Source organism: Sapajus apella, unplaced genomic scaffold (genome assembly GCF_009761245.1).
Source record: "Sapajus apella isolate SASKATOON/1434 unplaced genomic scaffold, GSC_monkey_1.0 scaffold23, whole genome shotgun sequence".
Taxonomy (NCBI): domain Eukaryota; kingdom Metazoa; phylum Chordata; class Mammalia; order Primates; family Cebidae; genus Sapajus; species Sapajus apella.
In genome coordinates this window covers 28,657,968-28,675,227 of record NW_022436963.1, presented here as the reverse complement: position 1 = coordinate 28,675,227, position 17,260 = coordinate 28,657,968, and the positions used below count along the sequence as shown (strand labels likewise).

Sequence of the window (17,260 nt, the reverse complement as noted above, 5' to 3'; positions counted from 1 at the left end):
AACATAAATCAACCCAAAATGGATTAAAGACATAAATGTAAAACCTAAAACTATAAAACTACCAGAAGAAAACATTCATGAAATGCTCTGCAACATTGGTCTGGGCAGAGATTTCTTAGATATGACCACAAAAGCACACACAAAAAACCAAAAATAAAGAAATGGAACTACATCAAACTAAAAAGCTTTTGTACAGCAAAAAAAAAAAAAAAAAAAAAAAAACTACTAATCTAATAGTGTGAGGAGACAACCACAGATTGGGGAAAAATATTTGTTGGTCAAACATCTGATTAGGGGTAATATCCAAATATATATATGAAACTCAATAGCAAAAAAAAAAAAAACCACAAATAACATAATCAAAAAACAGGCAACCTAAATAGACACTTCTCTAAAGTAGACATACAAATTATCAACAGATATATGCAAACATGTTCATCATCACTGATCATCAGGGAAACACAAATTAAAACCGCAATGAGCTATCACCTCTTACCTGTTAGAACAATTATCAAAAAGACAAGATGAGAGGTGTTGGCAAAGGCATGGATAAAAGGAAACCCTTGTCCACTATTCGTGGAAATGTAAATTATTACGGCCATTACAAAAAATAGTATGGCGGTTCCTTAGAAAACTAAAAACAGAATTACTATATGATTCTAATAATCTCCCCTTTGAGTGTATGTCCAAAGTAATTGAAATTAGTGTGTTTTGCCATGCATGGTGGCTCATGCCTGTATTCCCAGCACAAGCCAAGGTGGGTGGACTGCTTGAGCCCAGGAGTTCCAGACCAATCTGAGCAACATGGTGAAACTCCATCTTAACTAAAAAAAAAAAAAAAAAATAGCCAGCTATGGTGGTGTGTACCTGTAATCCCAGCTACTTCGGGAGCTGAGGTGACAAAATCACTTGAGCCTGGGCTGTGGATGCTGCAGTGAACCAAGATCTCACCATTGCACTCCAGCCTGGTGACAGAGTAAAACCCTATCTCAAAAAAAAGAAAGAAAATCAATTAGTGTAATTAGTGTGCCAGAGATATCATCTACACTACCATGTTCACTTCAGCATTATTCATAAAAGCTAAAATATGAAATCAATCTTGGTGTCCATTATCAGATAAATGGATAAAGAAAATGTGGGGTATATATATATATATACACACATATACATATACGTGCATACATACATATATGAACGCACACACGGTGGAATACTATTGGCTTTACAAAGAGAGGAAAATGCTGTCATACCTGGCTCTTTCTAATGCTGAAGTTTCAGCTTAGTGCTATTTCCTCAGAGAGATCTTCACTGAAAAAACTCAAGTAAGCCCTCTCTTTATTCTCAATCATTTTTTTCATAACATTAATCACTTTTCATGATTATTATTGATTTTTGTCTGTTTCTCCAACAGAATACGCACTTATAGAGTAAGGACCATGTTTGCTTTTCCAAACATCTAACATATACAAAATGTTCCATAAGTATTTTATTGGACACAAGAATGCATAAGCACAGCAATGGAAGGGAGGAAGACATAGTTCAGGTGATATTTGGGTATGGATTGGGCAATGGCAGATGTTTAGTTATGCAAATAAAGCTGGTAATGAAGAGGTGAAATTCACCTGGACCACTTCCACATAGGTGAATCAGAAATGAGGAAACAAAAATATTCTGGCTTCAATATTACTTGGCCATTGCTTTTGTAATGAAAGTTACAGTGACCAGTCTTTCTGGATGGTTTGCCATTTGCAAGGCATGACAGATTAACTGAAGTCAATCACATAGATGAGATAATCTGGCCTATTTTTAAAAATTTCCACTTAACTCAGGTTTACTTTTTATTTTTATTCATCCAACTCTTCCTTTAGTGTTTCAATTGTTTTGAATTTATAAATAGGCTCCTTGCTTAGCTAACCTTGATTCAGCCTTCAGTTGTTGGTGCAAAAATTCCTTCCTCGGGAAACCTTCACTGACCAGATAACTACACACTTTTCTAATTCCCTGTATTTTTTCCTACATAATAATAAATTTGCAGCTTTGCGCAGTGGCAGTATCGTAGCCAATGAGGTTTATCCGAGCCGCGATTATTGGTAATTGAAAACTTTTCCCAATACCCCGCCGTGACGACTTGCAGTAATAAATTTGTGTGCTTATCCAATTTCTAATAGTTTCTATATCCCTGAGCTTAGGGTCAGCATGTTCCTTTGCTCTCTACTGTGTCCCCAGTGGCAAGCATAGTGACTGGCACATAACATGTGTTCAATTAGTATGAGTTGATTGAATTAATTATGGCTCCTCTTATATGTTTCATGGACTTTCTTCTTTTAAAAAAAGAAAGTCAAGTAAACACAATTAGATAAAATTCAGTTTAATGTGTCACTTTTGTAAAACAAAAAAGTAGAGATATTTGTATTAAAAGCACCATTTCAATGTGCCCTATCCCATTCTCCTCCATAAGGGAAGATACTTTTGCTTCAAAATGTATTCTTTGTATTTACCTACATACATGTACATATAAAAAGCTATATATATATATTTTTTTTTTTCTTGAAGATATTAAATAAAGACAATCACAATATGCATCTTGCTCTATAGGCTGCTTTTCTCACAGACATATACATCACTTAATAACAGAATATATTGGCTTATCTTATTTTTAATGGGCTTATAATATTCTACTGTAGGTGTGGACCATACCTTTTGGAACCTTTCCCCTATTGATAGAATATTAGACTATCCACAATTTTTTTCTTATTACAAAGCTACGATGAGTGTCTCTGAATATGCTTCATTATATACATTTTTAATGTTTTTAAATTATAGTCTTAGACCACAAAAAGGCTAGGTAAATATTTTTTCTTAAAGTGTACCACATTGTGGATGCAATGCCCCATTTATTTTTACAAGGTGATCAAGTCTAAAGGTTGGATATGTGAGATAATTAGCATTATGAGTCAATTCTAATTTTCATCAGCAACTTGGAAAACCTATGAGCAGTTTAGATGTGTCTCTTGTATAATTTGAGCACAGCTGTCTTCTTGAGCTATCCTGTGCCCAAGGGTGATGAAAGAAAATCTCAATCAAAGTAAATATAAATGTTAAAATAACAATACATGTAGAATTATATAAATATATTTAGCCTTTTCCAAAAACTGATTAGGATATTCTCCCAGCACAACAGTTGTAACTAAGTTATTGCTAAATATAATGCACTTCTAGCTGGGGCAAACTAATGGAACACACATTATTTTAAATTTGTTCCCAATAATAACTGAGAAAGCCAACAACAAAAAAATGTATTTAAAATGGCACATTCTAATTATAAGAAGCTAAACTACCTCTTTTATGAGAATTTTGACAGGATATAAAAATTAAATGGCAAGAAAATAAGAACTATTACTCCCACCATACTCTAGAACAATGTCCAGCACCCATTATTTGATCAGTAGTTGACAGAATTTATGAATGGTAAAACTACCCAGTAGGAGGCTTTGTAATTAACAGGATATTAAAAGAGAGCAAAAAATTCATTTTGGAAGAGATGAAGCTACAAAATTTCAAATAGCTAGATAGCAATCTAATGATTATCCGCGTCATCAAAACTTCTTTAAATACACAAACACTGAACTTAATATTAGCGAAGCCAGAGCAAAATTTTAATCAATATGTCTTCTCTTTTTTTAGTGAATGTTAAGGTACGTTTTAGTCATGTTTATTAATGCATCTATTTTGGGCAAAAAGGATTCCACAGAGGCACATTTCAAAAAGAAAAAAAGAAGTTTTCACGCTCTCTTTCAGAAACCACTGACTTCCTGTTTGCAGCATTGAGAAGTGTGTCTAGATGAGCATGATCAATGTTCATTAAATGCACTAAACTGACAGGTACACAAAATGGCACCACATGTTTGTGCATCTGAGCTTTCTATAATGAATAAATGGAGCGTGTGATCCCGAAGGCAGCTGCACCAGCCATAACTTTGTATTTGACACTTGACTGCTCTTAGGAGTTTATTTGTCAAAAATTGTCCATTTGGAAAAAATAAATAAAGGCAACAACTTGTGAGGCTTTCCAGAGGACAGTTACACACAAGCTGCTTAGAAACACCACTTCTAGAAGTCAGATTGTTCTGAGATGAATCAATTATTTATTTTATTGGTTATCAGTTCATCACTGTTGGAGTTCACTCTAAGTTCATTCCATTAAAACAATGCAATTGCTTTACATGCTAAAATCCTAAGTTAATGTGAAAAAGAGTACAACTAAAGTCAATGCTGCCTTTTCAGTTTGGCATGGAAATTCAAATTCGGCACTAGACATCCAGGACAGGTGGCAAACAGGGAATAAAAGAAATTTACTTCCTGGACAACACACTGCGAACTGATTTCCAGGAAATGTTATATCTCATTACCTGATAGTCCCCTCCATCCCTATGTGTGATAAAGCAACCCTTTGAAACCATGCCACACTCAGGCATTTGGGGAAACAGTATCAGCAGCTCTCTCTTTATGTCAAAAGGTCTCTACATTTTGTGACAAAGAGCTAAATCCATTTCTTCCCAATTCCCAATTATTTTAAGGATGTACAGAGATTCAGGAAATCACTAAAATAAATTCCTGTATCCCATCTAAACCAGAAATACTAACAATCTATAGAGAAGAAGGGATTGGCAGCGAAGACCAGCTTATAAAGCAATGGTTTTAGATGTAAGTACTTGATCCCAAACTTTGCCTATTTTCCTGATATAAGCTGTCAGGAATCCAAATAGTACTCACTATTACAAATCACTTACAACTTATAATTGAGAAGGTGCCTTTGGTTTCTAGAGGCTGTGAAAATGACAACATCTGTTTGGAGTTGGAACGAGCCTTGTATATTATCAAATTCAGATGTCCCATTTTATAAAAAGGTCTAAAGCCCAGGTCTCCTAACTCCTGAACTACCATTGTGTTTCTACCATGGAAACTAATGGAAAGAGGGAGAAGGAGAGTTCCTTAAATGTAATTGGTATTGGAACCCAGGTTAAGGAGCAGAGGCTAACACAAATTGACTTCAAAAACTGGTCTGCATTTCTCCTCTGGCCCATGCTCTAGATGTGGTTAAAACCCCTTTCTAATTCTGCACAACTTCATTTCTAGCGAAAGTCACTTAGTGACATCTTGTGCTTCTTTTTGTTATTTTATTTTCTGAGTACAGAAAGATAAACTTATCCATAGAAGCTAATTACAGAGGCAGGATTAAATAGTGGCTAGTAGTACAAAATCAGGTACACTAGTGTTCAGATTTCATGTTTTATGAATGACATCTAAAAGAAAGGGAAAAGTACAAATTCTCTCCCAGACTCTTACTTCCTAGTGTGTGGCTGAGCAAATTGTTCAATCTCTCTATGACTAAAGTTTCTCATTAGTAAAATGAGAATAGCACTGTTAGCTCAAAAGATGAGTATTATCGCAGAGAAATATTGTGAAGTACTTAGCATTTTTCTTAACAAAGTAAATATTCAATACTCAGCAATTATATCACAAATAGTCTTGGTGTTTTCCCTATCTTCAATGAACAGATGTTAGACTTTGGGGAGGACATATATGTCATTCAATAGAATGCCCACTGGAGATGTAAAAAGGGCTTCAACTACTGATTGTCTAGTGCTATCCATTACAACAGAGCAGAAGAAAATTAATCAAGATTGACAATATGAAGGCTGGGGCTGAGCACGGTGGCTAATGCCTATAATCCCAACGCTTTGGGAGACCAAGGTGGGCAGATCACTTGAAGTCAGGAGTTCTAGACCAGCCTGGCCAACACAGTGAAACCCTGTCTCTACTAAAAATACAAAAATTAGCTGGGTTTGGTGGCACATGCCTGTAGTCCCAGCCATTCAGAAGCTGAGGCAGGAGAATTGCTTGATCCCAGGAGTGGAGGTTGCAGTGAGCTGAAATCATGCCACTACACTCCAACCTAGGCAACAGAGCCAGACTCCTTGTCAAGAAAAAAAAAAATGAAACCCTCTGAAGGGTACCCTCCCTAAAGCTCACTCCCAGTTACCTCTAGTGTCTCACAAGAAGGCACTGCTTATTACGCAATGGTGGTCATTAAAGTAATTGGGGAGGAGTAAACTGGGACTGGAATGTCAAAAAGGTACCTGAAGCAAGGGCTGTTTCTGCAAACTCTTTCAACAGGGCAGGCTCTTGCCAGCTGGGCATGGGGTGTGCCTTAGTCTGAGTTTTCTCAGAAGAAAATGTGTACTTCAAAAACAGGCTAACACAGATCATTTAAAATGGAACTGCTGAGTAATGAACATTTATTTTACTAAGGCAAAAGGTGAAGTACATTCTTTTTCTGACAAAATACTCATGGCCATCTCTTGAGGTAACAGTGCTATGCCATTTTACTGATCAGAAACTTTAGACACAGAAGCAGATTCTAAAACAAATATTACATAGTTTATTTAAGAAGTGCAGGCAGTGCCAGAAAGAAAATGAGGAAATGACAAAGGGGAGTAAAGTCATCTAGTAAAGGATATTCGGCTGGGCTTGGTGGCTCATGCCTCTAATGCTTTCTGGAAGGCCAAGGAGGGCAGATTACTTGGGGCCAGGAGTTCGAGATCAGCCTGGCCAACACGGTGAAACCCTGTCTCTACTAAAAATGCAAAAATTAGGTGAGCACGGTGGCACAAATCTGTAGTCCCAGCTACTCCCTCAGGCAGGAGACTGAGGCACAAGAATTGCTTGAACCTGGGAAGCAGAGGTTGCACTGAGCTGACATCACGCCACTCACTCCAACCTGGGTGACAGAGTGAGACTTCCTCTCAAAGGAAAAAAATATATATTCTATTAAAGCAGCTAATATAGCAGGTAACCCTGCAGAGAAACTCTGACATGGCATAAAGCACAACTCACAAAGTTATCCTACCAGAGAGGTGAGAGAGCTGGGTATTTATACAGCATCTCTTGAGAATCATTAATTGAGGACTATTCTTAGGGGGTTTTCATTCTCCTGATTTAAAATTCACTTATGCATATGAGCAGTGCAATTTCCCAGTTTTTGGAAAAAATGCCGAGGAACAGATCTGCAGATACCAGGAGTTAGAAGCATTTCTCAGAAACACAATTAAAGGTCTGAGGCATATGGACAGGGCACTGACAGTACCAGCTGTAGGGAGTCATAATGCTTGCTTTTACTATTACGCTGTATGAGGATCAAATCCTAGCAAATTCCCTGACTCTACATGCCAGACTGTCATCATGTTGCCAATGACCGTGGCTTTTGGCAGCATCCACACCTGGGACAATTTGACATGTATCTAAAAATTCTAGTCATCAAGTGCAGTAATTATAAATATTTAATAGTCTGAAACCATAGGGAAATAAGTATGTGAGCTGACGTACTTGTGTATGGTTTGCATGTATAGGAAGAAGAGAAAAGTGGGTCCTGGAAACCACATGGATATTTGTATAAACATGATTATTCCTTGAAAGATTTGGTGAATTCATTTAATACAAAAAGGCATTTGGTTTTCTACAGGTTTCCTTACATATGTTTTGCTTCCTTATCATCTTCTGCATGACACTATGTTATGTTTGTTAGTGCAAGTAAGTTTTAAAAATTGGTTGAAAATTACATTTTAGATTTATTCACACAATGCTTTTTGACATATAAGTGTTTTATCTTTTAGTTGCAGACTTCTCTATTTGCAATGTTATGTCATCCATATTACATTTCACTAAGATGCCAGCTTCTGAGTCATTGAGTGTGAAGGGACTTACAGAGATCAGTTTATTCCGTCCCCTGCCTAGGAACAAATAAATGTTGAATATATCCTGAATACCTGAGAATCTCCAGAGGTAAATTTACCCACTCCCACACCTCTTTATTTCTTGATAGGACATTCCAAGCTCTTTACTAACTCTATCCTAAAAACTATAAAGTCTTAACAAAGTTGAAGAATGTCCTAAGACACAGAAAGCTTCATTAGAGTGGAATGTTACCTATATTCGTTCAAGCTCTTCGCCCAATAGAATTTTTAATACATAACTCATGTCAAGAGGTTACCTGTTATATGATTGATCACTTGCAATAATAGAATATTAACTATTGCTAAAAGCCACTTATATTTGCTGTCATAAGGAGCATCCAATTTTTAGAAATCCTTTTTAAATGTGAACCATATAGCCGTTTAATTTCAACCAAGTAATCTTTCTCATGAACCCTGGAGTGATTTTAAAATAATTCAACTTCTACTGTAAGATTCTGAGGAAGGTCTTTAGCTTTTGGGGCCCAGTGTCCTTGTCCTGGCATGAGATCCAAGGCTCCTTGCGTCCTACAGATTGTATGTTTCTTTCATCTCCTGGGATTCTCTAAACACTATGATACAAATATCATGAACTATAAATTATTCCATTCTTTCACAATGCAAGCCAACATGGATTTAAAATGTTATTGATTACTTTCATCAATTAAATGTCCCCGATATCATTTTATGAAATATTTTTTCTTAATAACTTTGTTCCTTTATATATCAGAAATGCTGAAAGATTTCCTTTCCTATAAACCCTGGATGTGTTTTACAAAAGCGGAAACTTTTTACTGATTCTTTATTTCAGTTTTATCAGCAGTTATTACATACACAAATGAATTGCCACATTTTAGCCTTATGCTAGCACTGGACCATGTTAAATAGTACATAACTGAATAGAAAGTAAACATTTGCTTCCGGGTCAAATTCTATTGTATCTAATGATTAAGTATCTAATGATTAGATTGAACTAATTTTAGTACTCGGGCTGTAAGCACTTTTATATTTTGAACCCTATGTCTTAGTTAGCATTTGTAAATACTTTATATTATTTTAAAGAGGTTGCTCTAATCTCACTTTTTTCCTGTGTGGTGATTGTTTAATATACTTTATTTTTTCTAAACAGCTTTAGGTTCACAGCAAAATTGAGGGGAAAGTACAGAGATTTTCCATATATCCCTGCCCTCCTATAAATGCAGTCTCTTTGGATTATCAATATACCCCACCAGCAGTACATTTATTACAATCAAAGAACCCATAATGATATATCAAATTATCCAAAGTCCACAGTTTACATTAGGGTTGACTCTCAATGTTTTACACTCTATGGTTTCGGAAAAATTTATACTAACCTGTAAATATATCTACCATTATAGTATCATATAGATTAGTTTCACTGCCCTAAAAATGCTCTGTGCTCTATTATTCTCTTCCTCTCCCCAAATCCCTGACAACCACTGATCTTTTTACCCTTTCCATAGTTATTCTACCTTTTTCAGAATGTCATATAGTTGGAATCATAAAGCATATAGCTTTTTATCCAGATTGGCGTTTTCACTTAGTAATACACATTTAAGTTTCTTCTATGTCTTTTCATGGCTTGATAGCTCATTTTAGTGCCAAATATTATTCCATTGTCTGGGTGTACCACAGTTTATTTAACCATACATCTACTGAAGGACATCTTGATTGCTTCCAAGTTTTGGCAATTATGAATAGAGCCGCTATAAACATTAGTGTGCAGGTCTTCATGTAGACATAAGTTTTCACCTCCTTTGGGTAAATCCCAAAGAGTGTGATTGCTGGATTGCATCATAAGATGATATTTAGTTTTGAAGGTTCTAATCTCATTTTATTAGCTAGTTTATTACAATCGTTCCCCTAAGATCTCCTGGCAGGTTATTAATATGAGGAAATGTGAAGGGGCTGAAATTCACAGCCTTTCTCATGACCCCAGAGTGAAGCACGAAAGAGCTCAGTGCAAACTCAGTATTTCTAAATCCAAATCTTGATTGTGGAATTGAGGTTACTGTTTTTGAAACCAACTAAAGAAGGGGAATTAATGTTCCTGTCTGGCTCTCAATACAGTAGAAAGTATACAAGATTGAAGGGACTGGATTCTGGTCTAGAATTTTTCACCAACTGTCAATGGTGATACAGTCCAGCAGTTATTTATCTGTAGTTGGATAACTACTGGATTGTTTCATCATTTTAAGCTTTAACATTGACAAAAGAGAGGAAGAGGAGAAATGGATGGTATGTTATATGAAAAGCAAATGTGTTTCTGTCTCTTCTAGGACAGATAAGTACCTGAAGAGAGTGAACATCATGTCCCATACTAAGGGAGCCGAAGCCCTTATTTATAACCTACATGCCAGCTCTCCACTGAGAAGGTTACTTCTCAAATTGTGAGACTTCTGCTAAAAGAAGTAACTCTAATACCGTAGAAAGTTGGGACACTGGAAAGCCCCCTGATTTTTGTCACATCACAAGTCATACAGGATTTTTGGAAGCAAGGGTGGCATCTGGGAACTCCAATGAGGAAGCATAAAGAGTCAAAAAATATAATATCCACTAATGAAGCTCAATAGTCCATTTTGGCGAAGCCAACTAATTTAATGTGTCAATTTCCTCATCTGTAACACAAGATGGTTAGATTACCTCCCAATTTTCATTTCCTTATATTTAAATTACATTTTACTTATATGCTTTACTTATCTGCTTTATATATAAAGCAGATATTCCTACTATCTCCAATTTAAAAGTGAAAAATTGATGGCATTAATAAATTAAGTAAATTTCAGAAGGTCACAAAATTACTGGGAAAAAGTTAATTAGTGTTAATATAAAGTGACACAATCTATTAAGCCTCAAATTTAAGAATCTTATTCTTTCTTGGAGGATGCAGATGACCTGTGATATGGAATAATCATTATGAGGAAATAAGTTTATAATTTATTTAAAAAGTTTTATTTTATTTTCTAAAACCATTGTCTGTTTCATATACGTATTTCATATATATAATATATATTTCACATATATATATTTCATGTATATATATTTTATATATATTTCATATATATGAAATGTTTCATATATATTTATACATATATACACACATCTTATTTTCTAAAACCATTGTCTGCTATATATATTTTACACACACACACACACACACACACACACACACACACATTTCTCACTTCCCTAGATTGTTCACTCTGTGAGGACATGACACACTTAAAAGGTACACACTAGTATCTTTTAAGTCTCTTAAAACCTTCAAAACATGTAACCTAATGCTTATTAAATGGCTGTTGACTGACTAAACAGTTCTCACTCCAATTCACCTTATACTGAAATCCACTTAGTAATTAGGAGTATTAGAGTATAGTAAAGTAAATGTAGGTTATAACTTTGGTTATTAAGCTTCTAGAGTTGTTACTGAAGGAGGAGAATGTGCTGCAACCCAGAATTCTAATAAGATAATGCCAGCCCAAATTAAAAACCAAATTTAAAGAAACAGGTGAGAATAAATGAAGTCAACATCAACCTTAATAGTGCAGAAATGGAGTATTTTATTGTTTAGAAAATTTCTGAAGCCTATAGAAAGCATATTATTAACAGAAGAATGAAAGAAACAAATTAAAATAGGAAAAGGCAAAGGAAATTAGCAGATCAAAGCCAAACCATGGGTACCACAGAACTGTATACCAAACAAAAGTACTTTCTGTCTTATACTTACAAGCGAACTAAAAATAATGTGGTATATGTTTAATACATTTTCTTCTTATAAAATGACCCATCACATCCCTGTCCTTGGAAATGTTATGACTTTATAAAGGCACCCAACAATTGCCCACACTTGGTTAAGCCCAGTAAAACTCTGCACTATTACAAAGCTAATCCATAAACCAAAATTCTGAAAAATTCATATACATTACCAGGAGACTCTAGCTATTGTGGTTCTCTTACACAGAAATCACATGTTTGATGTGGGAAAAACATTTATGGGGTCTTTACAAACCAACTCAATCAATACTTTTATAAAATACTCTTGCTCCTAGAATGGTCATTCATGCTGAGAAGGCTGAAGCCTGGAGCCACATAATAGACACTGGCTTTCTTAGCATGAATGCAAGGCAGAAGAGCATATTTAACACTACAATATGACTACCTGGCACTCTTCTAAGGCAATTGAGAAGTCAGAATACCTTATCCACAGTATAAAAATAGTAATGCTCTTAAATGAGTTACCAAAATAGAAAGTGATTAAACCTACACTTGTGTTATACTTAACATACTGGAAATAATGATTTACATGGAAAAGAAACTGCTTCCCAATTTTGAAATATCAGAAGAGTTTTGCAATGAGGCTCATTCAATATTTCTTAAGTGCTTTTCCTTTAATGCACAAATAAATTATTTGACGAATTAAATTAGGATTCTTGAACACATATTTATGAGGATAATTTATCTGCAATATTCTTTGTGTTGCTTTTGGCAGATCTTTGTATTAATGTAATGGGGACTTTATACAAATAATTTTAATATTCCTTCTCTCTCCATACTGTAGACAAGTATGGATACAAAACAAAAATCAACTCCTTATATGTCTAGGAATGCTAACTTTGGGAAAAGTAGCTTTGACAAATTTGATTTTTCTACAGTTAATGGTTTGTTTATATTTTCTTTTATAATCTACTATGAGCATATTCATTGATTTCTGCTAATATAACTATACCAATTACTACAAAAAAGAGAAGTTTTAATCACTTGAATTCCTAGCCAAAATAACTACCCATTAATATTTTAGTGAGAAGCATTTTACATATTTATTTAATGCATATATATGCCATTTTTTATTGTCATATTCTTTTGAAATAGCATTTTTTAAAAATTCACTGTACTTTTTATGCTTATTTCATTTAATGAGAAATTTTTATGTGGGATCTACTAAGTGTAGAAAATATGATAAATGGGATAGAAGAAACAAATTAATACCTAAAATGTGCCCCAAAAGAGGGTACAGTTCAACACGTGGAATGAAACACTTACATAAATAATTCAAATAACATCACTAGTATATGAAAGCCATGGACCTTTGTTATCCATCCACCATCCTACATTGTTGGAAAACCCTGAAATCTCACAAGTCAGGAAAGTCACATCTGCTATTTTCCAGCCTTATCTCTACCTATATCAATCATATGCTGGTGCGCTGCCCCCATTGTTTATGTTATGAGGGAGGTTTAGGTCTGTGCCATCCTTGGTATTCAATGAACAGCACCAATATACAACTCTGGATGTTAAAATAGGGACTAGGCTAAACATTGAGTTGTTAGCACCAAACATGTAAAATATTTAACTGAAAGAATCCACACTTAACAGCTATAAATAGTGGATAGTCAGAAAAAATAATTTAAATTTGTTGTTTTAAAAATCATGGGCCAGGGCTCACCCCTGTAATCCCAGGACTTTGGGAGGCTGAGGCAGGCGGTTCACTTGAGGTTAGGAGCTCCAGAGCAGCCTGGCCAACATGGTGAAACCTTGTATCTACTAAAAATGCAAAAATTAGCTGGATGTGATGGTGTGTGCCTGTAATCCCTGCTACACAGGAGGCTGAAGCAGCATAATCACTTGAACCTGGGAGGTAGAGGTTACAGTGAGCCGAGATCATGCCACTGCCCTTCAGCCTAGGCAACAAAGCGAGACTTCATTTCAAAAAAAAAAATATGGTTTAATATAAAAATATTTGCAGAATGAGAAAAATATAAGAAAAATTTACTTTTTTAACTCTAAAGATTTTAGCATGATACACTTAGATGTCCAACAAATTAGATGGCTCTCTTTCACACATAACACCATTTTCCCAAAATCAAAAGGCTTAATCCTTCACGAACAGAAATTTGAGTTTTCTTTTGTTATTCACAGCAGTAATAACTGGATTCTGAGAATAAGTGATTGAGAATGATTTGATCAAGAACATTGTTGAAGTAATTTAAACTGAAGTATCTCATTATTTGTAGTCAAGAAGCAATCTCTCTCTGGTTATTATCATTCACTTTGGTTCCTTAAGTAGAAATACAAGAGCCAAAATGAGTGAGAAGAGTTAGTCCCCTGACAATTTTGGTTAGAGAAAACAGTTACTAAATTAACCTCATCTACATAGTAAATTTAAACTATTCATATGTATGTAGGATCCTATGGAATCCTGTATATATTTTTGAATATTTATAATGTACATACTTGGAACAATATAACAATTAACATTTATTAAGTGCTTACTCTCTACTCTGAAGGCAAAGTCTAACTTAATCACCATTCTATGAAGAAGGTTCTAATATCCTTTTTATTTTTAAAAAAAAGCAAGATCCAGTTAATATAAATAAATTGCCTCAAGTCACACAATACCAAATAAACATCTGTGATTCAAATTCAGGCAATCTGATTCTACAGCCTTCGATCCTAACTATTACAGAATTCTACCTTTTGTTTTCAGCTACAAATGTATACATGTATGATGCACAAATGCAGTAAAAATCAAAACAAAACAAAACAAAAAACCCTGTAATTGGCTAATGTCTAAGACATAAAGAACATTCAAACAGGATTTTGTTTTAAAGCCTAATTACGATTGTATAAGAATTAGAAGAGCAAACCACTACCCCACATGGGTACACGCATTTGACCAAAGAGCTGTGAACTTATAAAGATTTGCTTCAGTTATATTCATCACTAGGAAGAGGATGAAGAGATTGTGATATAGTCACATAAGGAGATAATATACAGCAATGAAAAGAACATACTCCTGTTGTATGGAACACAAAAGAATATCAAAAAATAGTATGTTGAGCAGAATAAGCCAGATACAAAACAGTACGTACTTTTGGATTCCACCTATATGAAGTTCAAGAACAAGCAAAATTAATCTGCGGTGACAGAAGTCAGAAGACAGATTACATCAGGAGAGAAGAGGTATTGACAGAGAAGGAGTAAAAGAGAATTTTTAAAGTTAATGGAAATATTCCCTATCTTGATCATGGTCCTGGTTACATGGGTTCAAATATGGAGCAATAGATAAAATTTAAAGGTTTTTTATAGTATATATGCTATCTCTCAATGGAAAAGGGGGAAGATGATGCTCCAAAATACAGCAACCACAGAATCAAAGCAAAGAGGCACAAAAATTTGAAATTTATATTGTAAGACACAAGGAATAAAATGACTGAATACTTTTTCCAATAATTTTTTTATTATAAAGGATGAAAGAAAGAATGGGAGGGAGGGAGATATGGAGAGAGGGAGGGAGGGAGGGAGGAAGGGAAGAAGGGAGGGAGGAAGAAAGAGAGGGAGAGAGAGAGGGAGGGAGGGAGGGAGGGAGGGAGGGAGGGAGGAAGGAAGGAAGGAAGGAAGGAAGGAAGGAAGGAAGGAAGGAAATCAGCCAGCAGGCAGGCAAGCAATTGGTCCACTGATCGAAAGTACTGGGAATTTTGGAATTCCAAGTTTAAACAATCAAACCTCCTTCTGAAGAGACATTCCAAAGAAACTAAACAGGGCAATCATCTAAGGCTGAAACATCAAAATATTTTATATCAATAGTCTACCTTTTCTCCACGAAATGCAATCAATGAGTATTTTCTTAATTAGATTTCACATACCTTTATGGTGTCTATTAAATATAAGCATGCATCACGCATATCAGTTTTTCTTTTTTTTTTGGCTTAATTTCTTTTGTAAATTTACCTGTAAGTTCTGGGATACATGTGCAAGATGTGCAGGTTTGTTACAGAGGTAAATGTGTATCATGGTGATTTGCTACACCTATCAACCCATAATCTAGGTATTAAGTCCTGCATGCATTAGCAATTTATCCTGATGCTCTCTCTCCTCCTGCCCACCACCCACCCCAATAGGTCCTAGTGTGTGTTGTTCCCCTCTCTGTGTTCCTCTGTTCTCATAAGTGCTCCCACTTATAAGTGAGAAAAATGTATGACAGTTTGTAAGTAATCTGCATAATAATCACAGAAGAGAGTGTATTAACACTATCGTTTGATATGTAAAGTCCAGTTGAAATATTGCATTTGTCTGTTTTTGTTGGCTAGTGCTTATTCTGAACAAACGAAACTATAGAGTTAAGGGCAAAACTAATCAAGAGACTAAGGAACAGTTCTGACACTTTAATAATATAAAAAATTAGGAAAAGAACATTTAGCTTTGCTTGACCAAGATCCCACAGTCAGGCTGACTATATTACTGTTCTTTTAATATGGAAGTAGAAAGAGGTAATTTATCCCCACGCTTATTCACATGAATGAGCTCATCTAGTCTTTGATTTTTGATATCTCAGTAAAGGACACGTATTCTAAAGCAATAACAGTGAAAGTATATCTGAAATTGGTTTTCTGTGTTGACACATCCTTCAGAACCCTAGTAACCTAGCTGTGGCTTTCTACTGAAGTCTCATTTGACCACTGGCAATGAAATGGGCTATAGAATATATGAGGTTATGAGACAGAATGTGAAAATAGGAGGATAAAAAAGTTATCTTCAAATATCCTCTGAGAGGATAAAATGGAGGATTATGACTTTACAACTGTCAAGAGAAGGGATTAATTTTATATCATTTTCTATTTCCACTGCCTGATGTGGTAAAGTGGATGAATAGAAAGCCATTGTCTTTATTATTAATTTCGAGAGATTGTTAGAAGATGGAAATCTTCTGGAATTATTATGCCTTTGTAACAATCTTTATCTAAAAACTATGACTCTTACAGAATTCTCTGTTCTATTCCAACTGTAAATGTTGTCAGAAGGATGAATTAGAGGCATGCTGTCAACACAGATTTTCAGCCTCTGTCACACGAAGTTCATGTGAGGGTCTTTCATCTTCTTACTTCAGCCAAGATAACATTTTATCAAGAAAAACGTGATTTAAATAAGATACAAAAGATTAAATGTGCATCACTGAATTCTGTTTCCCCTCATAAAGCAGCACGGATTAGGTTAATATCGGTAAATGAAACTGCATATAGATTCGTCTAAACTATAATATTGCTAATTTCTATTAGCCTTCCCCCAAACTGAAATTTTTATAATGACTCAGTAGAATTTTTTCTTAATGTTAAGTGTCAGACCCCAAAGAAGGCATATTGGTATATTATTTTCACTAGAAAATATCAACTATAAACTGTACCTGTTTCAGTACATAACTTAGAAAAGTACATACAACATATAATTTTATATATACATGAACATATATGAATAGTATATACATAGACAGTATATATGTATCATCTTTTAAATAAAGAAACCATGTACTTAATTTTGTGTGAAATTTATATTTGAATACAGTCTAAATATTCAAATAGAAGTGGAAATTTAGAAAGATTAAAATGGGATCAGAAAAAAATACTGACCACGAAGTTATGATTTTACAATTATGAATTCATTGCCTATATCTCTCA

The 17,260-nt window shown here is 34.8% G+C and overlaps 1 protein-coding gene and 1 pseudogene across 3 annotated transcripts in view; one reads left to right on the top strand and one right to left on the bottom strand.

Annotated features, from left to right (window-relative positions):
- CNTN4 (contactin 4) overlaps positions 1 to 17,260 on the bottom strand; it is a 969,481-nt gene that overhangs the window by 634,856 nt on the left and 317,365 nt on the right. The gene's annotated exons all lie outside the window — the stretch shown is intronic.
- LOC116559627 lies at positions 2,034 to 2,161 on the top strand (annotated as a pseudogene).